This window comes from Macaca nemestrina, chromosome 9 (genome assembly GCF_043159975.1).
Source record: "Macaca nemestrina isolate mMacNem1 chromosome 9, mMacNem.hap1, whole genome shotgun sequence".
Classification (NCBI taxonomy): Eukaryota; Metazoa; Chordata; class Mammalia; order Primates; family Cercopithecidae; genus Macaca; species Macaca nemestrina.
The window spans coordinates 134,170,325-134,184,474 of NC_092133.1; the positions used below are offsets into that span (position 1 = coordinate 134,170,325).

The 14,150-nt window shown below is 37.2% G+C and overlaps 1 long non-coding RNA gene across 3 annotated transcripts in view; it reads left to right on the forward strand.

Moving 5' to 3' along the window:
• LOC105494334 (uncharacterized) overlaps positions 1 to 14,150 on the forward strand; it is a 636,433-nt gene that overhangs the window by 87,125 nt on the left and 535,158 nt on the right. Inside the window, exon 1 of one of the 3 annotated variants that reach the window (XR_011608283.1) lies at positions 10,880 to 11,122. The exons of the other annotated variants lie outside the window; for them this stretch is intronic. This is a non-coding gene — a long non-coding RNA (uncharacterized lncRNA). Of the gene's footprint in view, positions 1 to 10,879; positions 11,123 to 14,150 lie in introns of those variants that run through there. 3 annotated transcript variants of the gene reach the window in all.

Sequence of the window (14,150 nt, forward strand, 5' to 3'; positions counted from 1 at the left end):
GTCAGAACTTTCATTTTTATCCCAGATAAACTCAAGCCTCTGGTATTTTCTGGCTTCAAAAGCTCTTAGCACAACAGGAGTTCTTAACCTTACATGATGTAGGTTTTATTTTTAATCCTTGTCTCTCCTTGTTTGACAGGCAAAGGGACTGTGCCTGGGTCATTTTCTGTGACTTTCTTCTTCTTCTTTCCTAAATGCCCAGCAATTGCCAGGTAACATTTACCGGGTCACTCAGACCTCTGTGTGCAAAATAGTTTTTCTCTAGTGTAGGTGGGAGGATGGAGCCAAGGGTGCTTGCTAACTATTGCCATGTTTTAAGCCATGTAGGTGGAGGATATGTTTTAAAGGTGAACTGAAGTTCAACTTCAAATTCTGTGGCTTAGGTACATTCAGATTTGACGTATCTTCTTGATGTAATATACTATGCCCCAGAGATGAAGAAAAATACTATTAGAGATATCCTTTTATGTTTTGCATTAAAATAAATTTTCATAATGCATTACCTTGGCACCAACTGTTGAAAATAATGGGAATATTAATAGACATAGCAAATGTAATTAGTGGTGTGTAGAAAATTGCCAGCCTGGGCCTGTAGCAGCTCTGTATATAAATAACTGGTATTTTTTACTTCATGTGTTTTCTCATCACTAGTCCTTTTTTTCTTTTTACAATGTATTCATATTAAGGGGAAACTTATCTACCATTTCAATTTCTGTTAACTTTTGAAAGAACTACTTGTGGTGAGGTCAGAGTATTCCCCACAGAGAGATTGCTGACTGACCCTCAAGTGGCTACCCCAAAATATGAATTTACCTGGATCTAGGAGCCATCCATCAGCATTTAAGCATCAAAATTCTCCTCTTGACAGCCCAAAGAGAAAATATTCATGTCCTATTACTGGCTTATATGAGCCATAATCACTGTATTAATGAATAGTATTAAGTGTAGTTAAGAAATACGAACAATGATGTATTTCTTTGCTTGACAAGTCACTTTCTTGACATAGTTGTGCATTCATGGAAACATCAATAAAAAATATAAAGTTGATTGGAAATAAACCAGAACAATGAGAGCTATTTATATAACTAAAATGGGTAAAGTACTTACGTGTATAACATGGATAGACTTGATATACAATATATAACACTTGAAGGTTATGGGCCAATTCTCTGTTGTTTGTGTAGTGGTCAGATAGATATCTGGAGTGTTTACCTCCATCTTTCTCATTCTTTTCTAAATTCCCTTAACAATTATTTTCTTACAAGCACTTACCAATTATTTTTCTGTTTGATAATTATTTTTTTCTAATATATATAATAATTATTGAAGGATTCAAATGAATAGTAAGGCTTAATAGTCGAAGAGGTTTTTGAGACTGTGTATCTATACTATGGGATATTAATTCATATAATAGTTTAATTTTTAGAAAACAGCTATATTTATCTTAAGGTATAATTTATGAGTCTATTGGGGGACTCATATCCATGAGTCCCTTTATTTTTCCATTTCCGACTTCCTTTCAGTTTCCATTCTACGTTTTTCTTGGATATCTGTTTGGATGTCTTATCATCTCTTCTTTCCCCAAGGATAATCTGCTTTCCATACCCCTGACTACTTGATCCAGAAATCTAGACTCCTCTCTTACACAAACTTCTTAACCCAGAATCTTGTTCATTATTTGCTGTATATTTCTTTCTCAACATGCCTGCCTCTTATAAGGTACCATCTCTTAGATTTCAAAAATGATTTACTTCATCTCTTCACTGCCAGTACCCTGGTATAGGACAATGTCCTCTCTTATCTAGAGCACTGAAACTAACTCTGCATTAAATATCCTCATTGAAATACTACCTGTGCTTTTGTTTCCTGACTTTATATATTCATTTCTATGAGATGAAGTCCTAGAAGACAGATTTTCAGACATAGGACTCTGGATTATTTTGATCTAATAATGACACTTTTGCTGGTGGGAAAAATGGGATAACTGTATTAGTGCTATGCATTAGTACCACAGATACATAAATTATCATATATGTTTTCTTGGGATGAAGGACAGGTAGAGTTTTGAAAAGCCAATTAGCCACTTGATTTGACCATCATGATAGAAGTAATGACTGCAAAAAGTCAGGAGTGGAATAGCTATGTCTTCCTGCACTTTAATTCCCAGATCTCCCTAAGCATCCCTTGCCAGCCAAAGTAACCTCTCCTTTTCTGGCTGAGGACCAAGGCTTCCGTGAACATTTATAGTCATCTCTGTGAGTCAGCTGCATTTCGAGGGGAGGCCTCGTCACCTCAGGAACCACCTCCATCACTTCCACTGCCTCTAGATCCACTTCAAGTAAGATCCAAACATTCCCCAAGAGGATTAGTGCGACGTGCAACCCAGGAAGAGACGGCTTATTTGCCAAGATAATTGCAATATTTGCTCATTTATATTACCTTAAAACTGAGAAATATATATGATAATCGATTCAAGTATTAGGCCAAAGTAGATGGATTTTAATACTGGATTATGCAAACGTTGTTAAGGCATTTACCAAGAATCTAATGTGTTGACTCAAGGAGCCAGGACTTAGCTGAAGAGTTTCCATAGTTGATTGCCTGAAACCTGGATTCAACTGCATTTAATTTAATTTTTAATATTTTAAATGTTTTGTACTTAATGATGTTTAGAAGCAAACATCTTCTTTGATGTAAAAGATAGAATCTGTAGTTTTAGGAGGGGGATACAAATCTTGGAGTGGACTAATCTTGTTTGCCCTGCATCCCGTGTTGAGGGTCCGGAGGACACTCTTGACTAAGGTACCAATACATTGATACATAACTTAGTGAAGAGATGACTAGCATGCTTGAGAAACTCTTTGGTGGTTTTCCTCTACATGCTGTGGATAATGTTAGAGTTGACAGAATTGACACAGGCTTCCTGTTTTCAGCAGGACTGGTAGCATCCTAGAGCGGCAAAGACCAGATGTGATTCACCAGAAACAACATGGGCGTGATTCCTGTCATAAGCAGCAGGGTTCAAATGCCAGTCAAAATGTTTTTGTCTCCAGAAAGCTGATCTAATAATAAAATAGACGAGTAAACTAGTAAAGTGTTACTTTATCTATAAAAGCAGAAACATGTAGGTCTGATGGACAGCTTCTTGATTCATCTAAATGTAATTATTTTTATTTTAAGAAACAGCTTCTGGCTTAGAACCAGGCCCTGGTAGATGATGTCGCATCATAGAATAAGAAGTTTATTAGTTATCCATTTCTGCTGTAATGAATCACCAGAAAGTTGGTGGCTTAAAACAACACAGATTTATTATTCTACAGTTCTGTAGGTCAGACATCTGAGAAAGATCTCATGGACCTAAAATCAAGGTGTTAGTAGGGCTGCGTTCATTTCTGGAGGCTAGAGGGGAGAACCTCTTTCTTGCCTTTTCCATCATCTAGAGTTCCCTCAGCATTTCTTGGCTTGTGGTCTTGCATCTCTCTGAACATTTTTGCCTAATGACATCTCCCCTGCCTACTTCTAAGGACCCTTTTGATGACATTTAGTCCTCTTGAATAATCCAGGATAACCATTCTGTACAAGGTTAGTTGATAACCTTAATTCCATCTACAAACTTAATTCCCGTTTGCTATAAACCACATATTCACAGGATCTTTGGATTAGGAAGTGGGTATATTGGAGCGGTAGGGTCCATTATTCTGCTACATCTAATGACTATGAGAACTGAGCTGCCCATCATGAACTGTGTCTTCCCTAATCCTCCAAGCCATAAGTTTGGGAATGTGCAGCAGCAAAACAGGATGGAGTTGAAGTGGCATCTGCCAGCCTGGGTCCCTGACCTAGTGGGTCCCTGACAAAAAATCATTTGCATGAGTGATTGGCTTAGATTTCACCTAGTCTTGTATCATTGCCTATTCCCCTAAGCACACACCTGTGACCAAACAAAATTCCCTATGAGTATGTGATGGAGGAAGGGAAATCTCGGGCATGGTTTATCAATGATATTAGCCTCATTGAGGATACTCTCTGATTGTCTTCTGAGTAGATAGTGCTTTAAGCAATGCATCTGTTTTTTTCCACTGTCTGGACAGAGAGATGGCCAGTGGTATGGATGCACGAGTATGATTGGTGAGCCAGGTGATGAGGGACTGGTAAGGAGGAGATTTAACAAGCAGGTCTGGGTAAGACTCACATGGACAGACCTCATGGATTGGGCCTATAGTTTGAAGATATTTGTGTTCTATGAGAATGCTCATCAGTGTGTCCTCATTAGAGTAAATTCGTATTTTGGATAAGTCTTATTTTTCTTGTTCACGATGCTCTGTCAGCACCTCCTATATCTGGATATTTTGGATGCGTCAGTCATCATGTTAGCTCATGCAACATCATTTTAGATTGAGTCACTTGTTTCACCGTATTAATGTATCAAAAGGTTCACACCCATGGAATTCATTCATATTATATCCATCACTCAGAAATAGCTGGCATGGTAGCATGTTTAAATGACATAATGAAGATCCAGTTACGAATACCATTTGGAAAACAATTCCCTTCAAGTTTGGTACATTAGTCTACAAGATGATGATATGCTCTGAACTAAAGAGCAATAAGTGATGCTGATTCTGCCACCACCAGTATACTCAGACGCAGAAACCAACAGGTGAGTGTGAGAGTAACTTCTCTCACAACAGCAATAGCTGAACCATAGAACTCTTCTTTTTATCTCTAAAATTTAGGCACAAGTTGCTTTAAGGTTGTTTTTGCTCAGGGGAGAAGTTCTTCCATCACAGGGACATAGGAATGTTTCCAGCGAATTAAAAGTTGAGAATGTGACTTGCTATTTGGGCTCCTCATGCAATGGAAATAACAAAGAAGGCATTTACTGTGCTTGCAGACATGATTTGTCCCAGTATCCAAAGAGATACTGAGTTTCTTGTCTACCATGTACGCAACAAAGATTATGTTCCAAACTGAAGGATTCTTCTTTGTGTCTCTTAACTTTTCCATGTACAAAAGTAAAAATTAACGTGAAGAAAGCCCCAACAGAGTCACCCAATAAAGGTGGAACACCTAAGGACTCAGACCTTTCAGGAATAAAGTTAGGTTATCTCCAGGTAAAGAGCTTCTTCTGCCAGCTGATGTGTGACCAAGGGTCTAAGAGTAAAGTTAAAATGGAACGGGGACTGTAAGAAGTGAATTAAAATCGACTATACCCTTGTGACCAGTTACAGAAGTGCAGTGTCTGGCAGACATACACATTGCCTTCTTATGTTTACACTAATATTTGTCTCTCTCTCTTTTTTTAACTCCTCCTTTCTCCTTTCAGTTTATATGAAATATTGATTGTAATAACTTTATCATTTGGTCATTAGTCTTCAGCTTATAGATGATTGAAGTGGAATTGTGACTTGTGGATTCCAGAGAGGTGTGAATAGGGGGTGTTAGAATGTTATGATATTATGTTTGTTTTATCTGAGAGTTGGAAGCAGAATGTTATTTTAATGGTTCAGAATTCAAATACAGGTAAAAGAATGTATGCAGATGCTGAGTAGCTAAAGATAGACTGTGCTTGTTTTTCTTATTCTAAGCTTCAAGTCTGCTTTCCTACCCTCTGTTCTGTGATGTTTGTACTAAGAGTTTGACAAGTGCATTTCTGAGACTATCATGTCAGCTGCTTTTTTATTAGGTTCTTCCTGATAAAAGATGGATTTTCAGACGCAAGGGGGGAAGGATTGTTTTCTACTCGCAGTTTGTGCCAGTGTGTTAGTTATCTATTGCTGCAAAACAAAATATCACCAACTTTGTCACCTAAAACATTGTACTCATTATCTCATAGTTTCTTCAAGATCATAAATCCAAGGAAATCTAACTGGTTTCTCTTTAAGGCTGCAGTCAAGATGCCAGCTAGACCTGGGGGTCAATCAGGGAAAACTCTGTTTCCAAGCTTACTCCAGCTATTAGCAGAATTCATTTCCTTATATAAGTAGGATTCAAGCTAGGTTGACTCTTCAAAGACAGTAACGAGTAAAGAGACAGTAAAGTGAGCCTGCTAATAAGGTGGAGGCTTATATAATATAACTTAATCATGAGAGTGGTTTCACATTATCTTTGCCATTTTGTTTTCTTTTTCTTTTTTTTTTTTTTTTTTGAGAACAAGTCTCGCTGTGTCGCCTAGGCTGGAGTGCAGTGGTGCGATCTCGGCTCACTGCAAACTCTGCCTCCTGGGTTCAAGCAATTCTCCTGCCTCAGCCTCCTGAGTGGCTGGGATTACAGGTGCCTACCACCACACCCAGCTAATTTTTGTGTTTTTAGTAGAGACAGGGTTTCACCTTGTTGCCCAGGCTGGTCTTGAACTCCTGACCTCAGGTGATCCGCCCGCATCAGCCTCCCAAAGTACTGGAATTCCAGGCATGAGCCACCATACCTGGATGCCATTTTCTATTGGCTAGAATGAATTCATAGTTTCCACCTGTATTCAAGAGAAGATATTTTCATTTATACCTTTAACCTCCAGGCAAGGGTTTTATTTGCTGTGCCACTGAAACTAAACTGTGGTCATTGGAAAGTGGGGATTCGAGCTTACACTTTCAAATGCAGTTGAAAATAAGTTCTATCTGATATGTTCCCAGGTCAGCTGTGAAGTCTCTTTTCAAAAGTCTGAGTGAAAGCCTTGTAGATGCTGTGCTTCCAAGTTGTTTCTGTATCTCTCCCAATCCTTATTCTGTGAAAACCAGGAGTGCACTTTCCATGTTGATTTTCCATCAATGCCTAGCATAGATTTGGACACATATATTTTCAACAGATACTTTTGGATAACTGCTTGAACAAATTTAATTTACAATTATTAAAGAACCAAAGAGTGGAGGGGTCGGGGGACAAGTCTGTGAAAAACAAAACCTTAAAAAAATTCGATACTGGGACGGTAGTGGAAGATAGAGGTTATTAGGTTTTGGGTGGGCAGTCTAAACTGAGTTCTGCAAAGATGTTGGGAAAATTGAAAAAGAAACGGTGAAACAGAGGGGAGTTTGAGGAGTAAAGAAGAAAAGGTAGTTGTTATGCCCAAGTCTGGAAGCTGCTGCTGTCCCTGGAACCCGTGAGCCTGTGATAGTACTGCCACTATTCACATTATGGTCCTGATGTTGGACTGACACTGGTAGCCCTATACTAGAAAATTAGACGTCTGGGCCGGGTGCGGTGACTCACGCCTGTAATCTCAGCACTTTGGGAGGCCGAGGCAGGTGGATCACCTGAGGCCAGGAGTTCGACACCAGCCTGACATGGTGAAACCCCATCTCTACTAAAAACAAAACTTAGCTGGGTGTGGCTTTGTGCTCCTATAGTCTCAGCTACTCGGGAGGCTGAGGCGGGAGAATCACTTGAACCTGGGAGGTGGAGGTTGCAGTGTGCCGAGATCACACCACTGTACTCCAGTTGGGGTGACAAAGTGAGACTCTGTCTCAAAAAAAAAAAAAAAAAGGAAGTTTGTACTTACATTGTGCTGCTGTACCTGCCACCAATGCTTCTGGGCTCTACACCACTTACAGGCATCCTCAGTTGCTATGACTGCTGCTACTTCCAGAAACTACTTTCAGGGAAAAGTTAGCCTTCCCCTTCCTTCCTTTATATCTCGTTGAAAGTCAGAAAATTGGTGTTCACGATTGAATCCTAGTGATACTCTGGAGAATATAAACTGGTGTGTTTGGTGCTCAGGGATATTAGACACACTTGATTACAAGTTCTTGACTGATACTCATCCTGGGGTGCGTAGATATTGAGAACTAGTTCAATCTTAACATGGATTGAGTAGGACCCTTGAAAGATTTAATTCATCCTCGCTAGGGCTCGTAGAAGTAATTGTTCTGTCAAGAAGAGAGAAAGCATTCACCGTATTTTGAGTATAAAAGAGTAAACATAGAATTAGAGACTGAAATGATTTGGGAAGTGTTGAAGGAGCAGAAGTAAAGGAAGCTGCCTCTGCAGGTTATGGAAGCCAGTGCTGCAAGGCAGGGGATCCACCAACCAAGAATTCAGCTGCACACACTGAAACAGTTCCCCAAAGCATGCTGGGAAGTCATTACAATTCTCAAAAAACAACATCAACAACAACAACAAAACACAAACAAACCCTAGAAGCTCTCACTAACTGCCTCAGTCTGCAGCCGTTAGCAAGTGGCTTCCAGGAGGGCACGGTCACGCTGTCCGGAATCTCAGTTTCGCACATCTGTCTGCAACAGCCTCCTGAGGATGATAGTTTCTGCTTCTTTTCCATCTTCCTAATGTATACATTTTCATCTCAGTGACAAACTATCCCAGGAAAAGAATTCAAGAAAATGTAGCTGCTGGCTTCTCCTCTGCCACACAGAAGAGACTTTATAAGGGAGATGGCAGTGTTGCATTGCCAAAGACCCCTCCTGCACAGGGCTGGAGGAGGGTCATACCTACACATGTGTATGTCTGTACATAGGACTGGGCATATAAGAGGTTACTTGCTTTGTGAATTTTCACTCTGGCCCTGACTACAGTTGATTTTTTTTTTTAAATCGAAATCTGGTTCTTCCCATAGAAGAATTCCCAAGCTGCTTCCATTTCCCACCTGAAATGACTTGTTCTCAGGGATTAGGCATTATAATTACTATTGGGACTTTGAAGAGAAGATTAATCTGCCAAGAAATAACTGAAGAAACGTTTTCCAGCCAGTATTTTATTCTTTCTTAGAAAAGCCTGTGTAAATGGCAAAAGTTGTACACTAAGTATTTTATATACATACAGTCTTTTTTGAAAGTGAAAGCCCTGTAAAACTAAAGCCTAATTAAATCATAATCAGCAACACGCCACAACTTTTGACAGACGTATTTAGTGTCATGCTATGAAAGTGGTACATTTTTGTACATCTAATTCATGTTTACTTGGCCAACTTGTAGTTGTCTTTATGTGGAAGTGATCTTTTTCAAGTTTTGTTCCCCTGCCCCCCCTCCCGGGAGACACACATTAGTGACTAAAGATTTTCAAACTAAGATACATTTCAAAAGGCAAACATGATTATGGAGGGGATACCTCTATCAAAACCCATGAACCTGTGATAGTAAGAAGAAGATAGTATCTTTCTTCACTGCTATTTTATTGTTTCCCTATAGCTATGAAATTTTTCTTCTCTTTTTCATCAGGTTAAATAATAAATAAATAAGACTTGGAGATGTCTTCTTTTGAGTAGCCTTTTTTTAGCCCAGTTTTTATATCCGCAATAGAGGACTCTGTCCTAGTTTACATGTAAACAGAAGAAATATCTTTATTATCCAAAGAGGATGGATTCTATTTTTTAACACAAACCCCATTGAAACCAATTAATACTGATATGTGACCTACATAATAGATTCTGAACTCATTTTCCCCTTTTTCTAAAGCAACACAGTTGTTCATATAACTTTCTATATTCCATGGGCACTTTTCTAACTGTGTATATGACTTGAAATAGGTTTCCAAAAAGCTCTTTATCCCATATTTGCACACTACTAAATATGTTTAAGAAATAGCATCTCCCATGCTGCTAAACTCAATTTAGATATTTGGACTGGCCATGTTTAAATATCTGTAGCCATATATGTTGACCCTGTGATAAGATTGCTAAGCACATGTTCCCTTTAGAAAAACTGTAAAAGAAAAATGCCTTGATCTTTATCTGTTCCTCTGTCAGAAATCTGTGCCCTTTGGTTTTGTTCTGGTCTTTGTATTCTCGGTTTTTTCCTGTTGAAGAGTATTTCTCTGTGACCTTCCTCTTGAGTGCCTACCATTGTGACACTGATGTGGATAAAGAATCGCCCCATCTAAGTGTTGTTCCACCTCTGCATCTTGAAAGAAAGACTTTTGAAAGTGAATTTCAGGAGTCATACCCAACAGAAATAATCTGTGGAGGTGAAATTTCCAGCAACACGCTTAGTGCTGGAAAAGATATTTTTTGTCAGGGGAAACCTATTTACAAATCAGACAGACACACATGAATAACTAGCCATGTTATCTATATAAACACTTTTGAAGCAATGATCAGCCCTTTCTATTTCTTTGAACACTCATCAGAGCAGAGTTTTGCAGGGTCACCTTGATGATCACATGATATTATTGCCAACTACAGGCATTTTAAATCTCAGGATAACTTCCAGAAATTTGGTGATTTCTTTATAGGATCATATTGCCTGTAAAGAAGACTGATCCAAGGGCTTTAGTTGATGAACTACGCTGATGTCTGTGTCTGTATATGTCTCTCTGTTCTTCTATCTATGTTTACCTCGATATTTGCTATTGACATTTTTCTCTTCCTCCAATTGAATATCTGTATCTTTTTTTATGTGTGCAGGACATTCTTATGTAATCACCTAAGTGCTACACCTAGAATGCATCCTTGGCATTTGCCTTTCCATAATAACTCATAGCTAACTAAATTCAAATTCTTTTGGAGTTTATCTCCCACATGTAATAATGTACTATAATGAATGCCTGCGAAACCTATCTTAAGAAATGAAACATTTGCATATTATTATAGGTTTCTTGTATATTGCTTCGCAATTGCATATTTCTCCCTCCCACATTTCCAAAGATAATATCTTCTTTGATTTCTTGTTTATCATTTTTATTGCATTCCTGTTTTCCTTTAAATATATGTGGGCATGTTTAAATATATGCATACATATGTATATATGCTATATTTAAACCCTCTACATAAGTGGAATTATACTGTGCTGTAAATTACTTTTTCCACTCAAAATTGTTTTTGCGCCAATTAAGATGTTTGGCAGATTTTGTTTTCCTAAATGGCTGTGACAGTTTTTTCCATCTTATATGCTTTTCTTACCATGTGACTTTGATACTCCTCTTGAGAGATGTCTGGGGGTCCCCTCCTCCTGAATCTGGGTGGGGAACTTTGGATTGCTCTTACTAAAAGAATACAGCAGAAATGATGCTTTGTGATTTCTGAAGTAAATCATTCTGCCCTCAATATTGGGATAATTGCTTAAGGGAAACCAGCCACTGCGAAATGAGGAAACCAAAGTAGGTGATGTGACAAGACTACATGAAGAGGCCTAATGGAGCGTAACCGAGGTATCAGCTGACAGCCAGCCTCGGTGGCCTTGTAAGTGAGCATGCCTGTGGATGATAATGGTCCCCAGCCCTCTAGTCTTCCAACTAAGGCATCAGACGAAGTAGAGAAGAGATCAACCATATCCCCCATGCGTTGTCTAAATTCTTACACATTGAAACCAAGAGCATGATAAATGATTGTTTTACATCACTAAGTATTATAGAAATATGTTATGAAACCATAGTAACTGGAAAAACATGTATTTTTCTAGTTTGTGATTGCTGTACATTATAATGATTGCTGTACATTATTAAGCTATTTCAGTGCACCACAGTTTATTAATTTATTCCCCTAGTTGGTGAACACCTAGTTTGTTTCACTCTTTTGCTATTATAGTTGAAGCTACTAATAACATCCCTTAAACACATCTCTAGTATTGGTCTGCAGGAGTTTCTCTGGTAGCACAGATTTAGGAGAAAAATTGCTTGGGCCACAAAATATGCATATCTTTAAACCATATTTAACTAAAAGATTATTGAGTTTGTACTAATTTATACTTCCACTGTAAGTATATGGATTCTCATTTTTTCATAACTTAAATTTGTCAGTTTTCAGTCTTACTGACTCTTGCTTATGAAGGTGTATCACTGGCTTAAAATTCTCTCATTACTTTTGAGGTTAAACATTATTTTATGTGTTTATATGGTGAGAATAACATGTAAATATTTTCCAATGGAAACCAATTAATGAATCACTTTGATAGACCACATTTAATTAGATGTTTTCTCTATATTAACTGCCTTGGATTGGCTAATTTTTAGTTTTGCTACAACTGATATTAATATTTAACCTCATAATTAAAATTGACTTAAAATTTTCCTTTCTGCTCATGGAATAAAACCTATATTAGTGTCATAACATGTTTTATGGAAGAGTCCCTTTTTTATTTTTCGTGAAATTGGCCTTATATTTTTTCTGATGTTGAGATGTTTAACGGAACTAACATTTAAAAATTCTAGACCATTTTTCATTGGAATATGTTCAATTATAGATGCAAATAGTTTAACAATTACAGATCTATTTTCTTGTATCAGTTCAGTACATTGTATTCAGTATATTATATAAAATAATTCATTTTATTTCTATTTAGATTTGTTTAGATGTCATTGATTTCTTTCAGTGGTGTTTCATAGTTTTCGGAGTACAAGTTTCTGCTTCTTTTATTACATCTTTTCCTAAATATTTAAGTTTTTGATGTTATTGTAAATGAAATTATTTTCTTACTATCATTTTCAGATTATTCATTGCTAGTATATGGAAATACTATTGATTATTTTGTATATTGGCCTTGTGCCCTGCAACCTTGCTAAATTAATTTATTATCATATATTATATAATATGAGTGTATAGTAGTGGATTGCTTAAGATTTTCTGTATAAAATATCATATTCTCTGCAAATAGAGATACTTTTAATTTTAATTTTTCCGAGGTGGGTGAATTTTATTTGTTTTTCTTTTCCAATAGTCCTGGCTAATACCTCCAATAAAATATTGAAAATAAATGACAACGGCATACATCCTTGTCTTATGCCTGATTTAGGGACAAAGCCTTAAGTCTTTCACCACCAAGTATGAAGTTCCGTGTGGATTTGTTATAGATGGAGTTTAAAATTTAAAAAAATCCATTTTATATTTAATTTGTTGAGATTATTTTTAATCAAGGATATTGAATTTTTCAAGTTGCTTTTTCTGCGTATATTAAGATGGATGATGATGTAGTTTTTGTCTCTAATTCTATTGATATGGTTTATTATGTTAACTGATTTTGGTTATTAAACCAACCTTGTGATCGTGGAAGAAATCTCAGTTGCTCATGATGTGTAATTCATCTTCTACATATTTTTGCATTTAGTTTACTAGGATCTTGTTGAGGATTTTCCTACCTATATTCAAATGAAATACTGCTCTGCAGTTTCCTTTTCTTGTAAGGAGAAGGAAAAACAAGGGGGTACTGGTTTTGGTGCCAGGAAGTACTGGCCTCATGGAATAAATTGGGAAATATTTCCTCTTCTAGTTTTTAGAACAGTTTTTGAATAATTGATATTAATTATTCCTTAAATATTTCAAAAAATTTCGACCATTCAGAGAAAAATAATAAACACTGGGGACTCCAAAAAAGGAGAGAGTAGAAGAGGGGTAAGGGTTGAAATATTACCTATTGGGTACAACGTGGGTATGATGTTCACTATTTGGGTTATGGGTATATTAGGAGCCCAAACCCCACCATTATGCAGTATGTCCATGTAAAAAACCTGCACAGTACCCCCAAATCTATTTTTTACGAGTTTTTTGTTTGTTTAAATACCGTGTCTTGCTCTGTTGCTCAGGCTAGAGTGCAGTGGTGCAGTGTCTGCTCGCTGCAACCTCCACCTTCTGGGTTCAAACAATTCTCATGCCTCAGCCTCCCAAGTAGCTGGGATTACAGGCATGCACCATCACACCCAGCTAATTTTTGTATTTTCAGTAGAGATGGAGTTTCACCATATTGGCCAAGCTGGTCTTGGACTCCTGACCTCAAGCGATCAGCCCTCCTCAACCTCCCATAGTGCAGGGATTACTGGTGTGAGCCACCACACCCAGTCACCTCCGAACCTATTTTTTAAATATGTTGTATAATTTGCCACTGAGTGATCTGGGCCTGAATTTTTCATTGTGAAAGTTTTAAAAATTACTGTTTAATCTTTGTTTGTGTTCAGATTTTCTATTTCATTTTGAGTTAGTGTTAGTAGTTTTTATTTCTATAATTTTCATCTTTTATTTCATTTCATGTCCATTGTATTCTCTTATGGTCATTTTTATTTTTGCATGGTCAGGAGTTATAGTTTCTCTGTTATTTTTGATTCTAGTAACTGCGCCTTTTATCCATCTTTATTGGACAATCTAGCTAAAGTTTTATGAATTTTGTTGACATTTTCACAGAATTATCGATTGTAGAGATAATTATAATCTAATCTACATAATCTAGAATCATATTTTAATCTAATATAGTGTTATTATTGATAGATTTGGATTTACATCT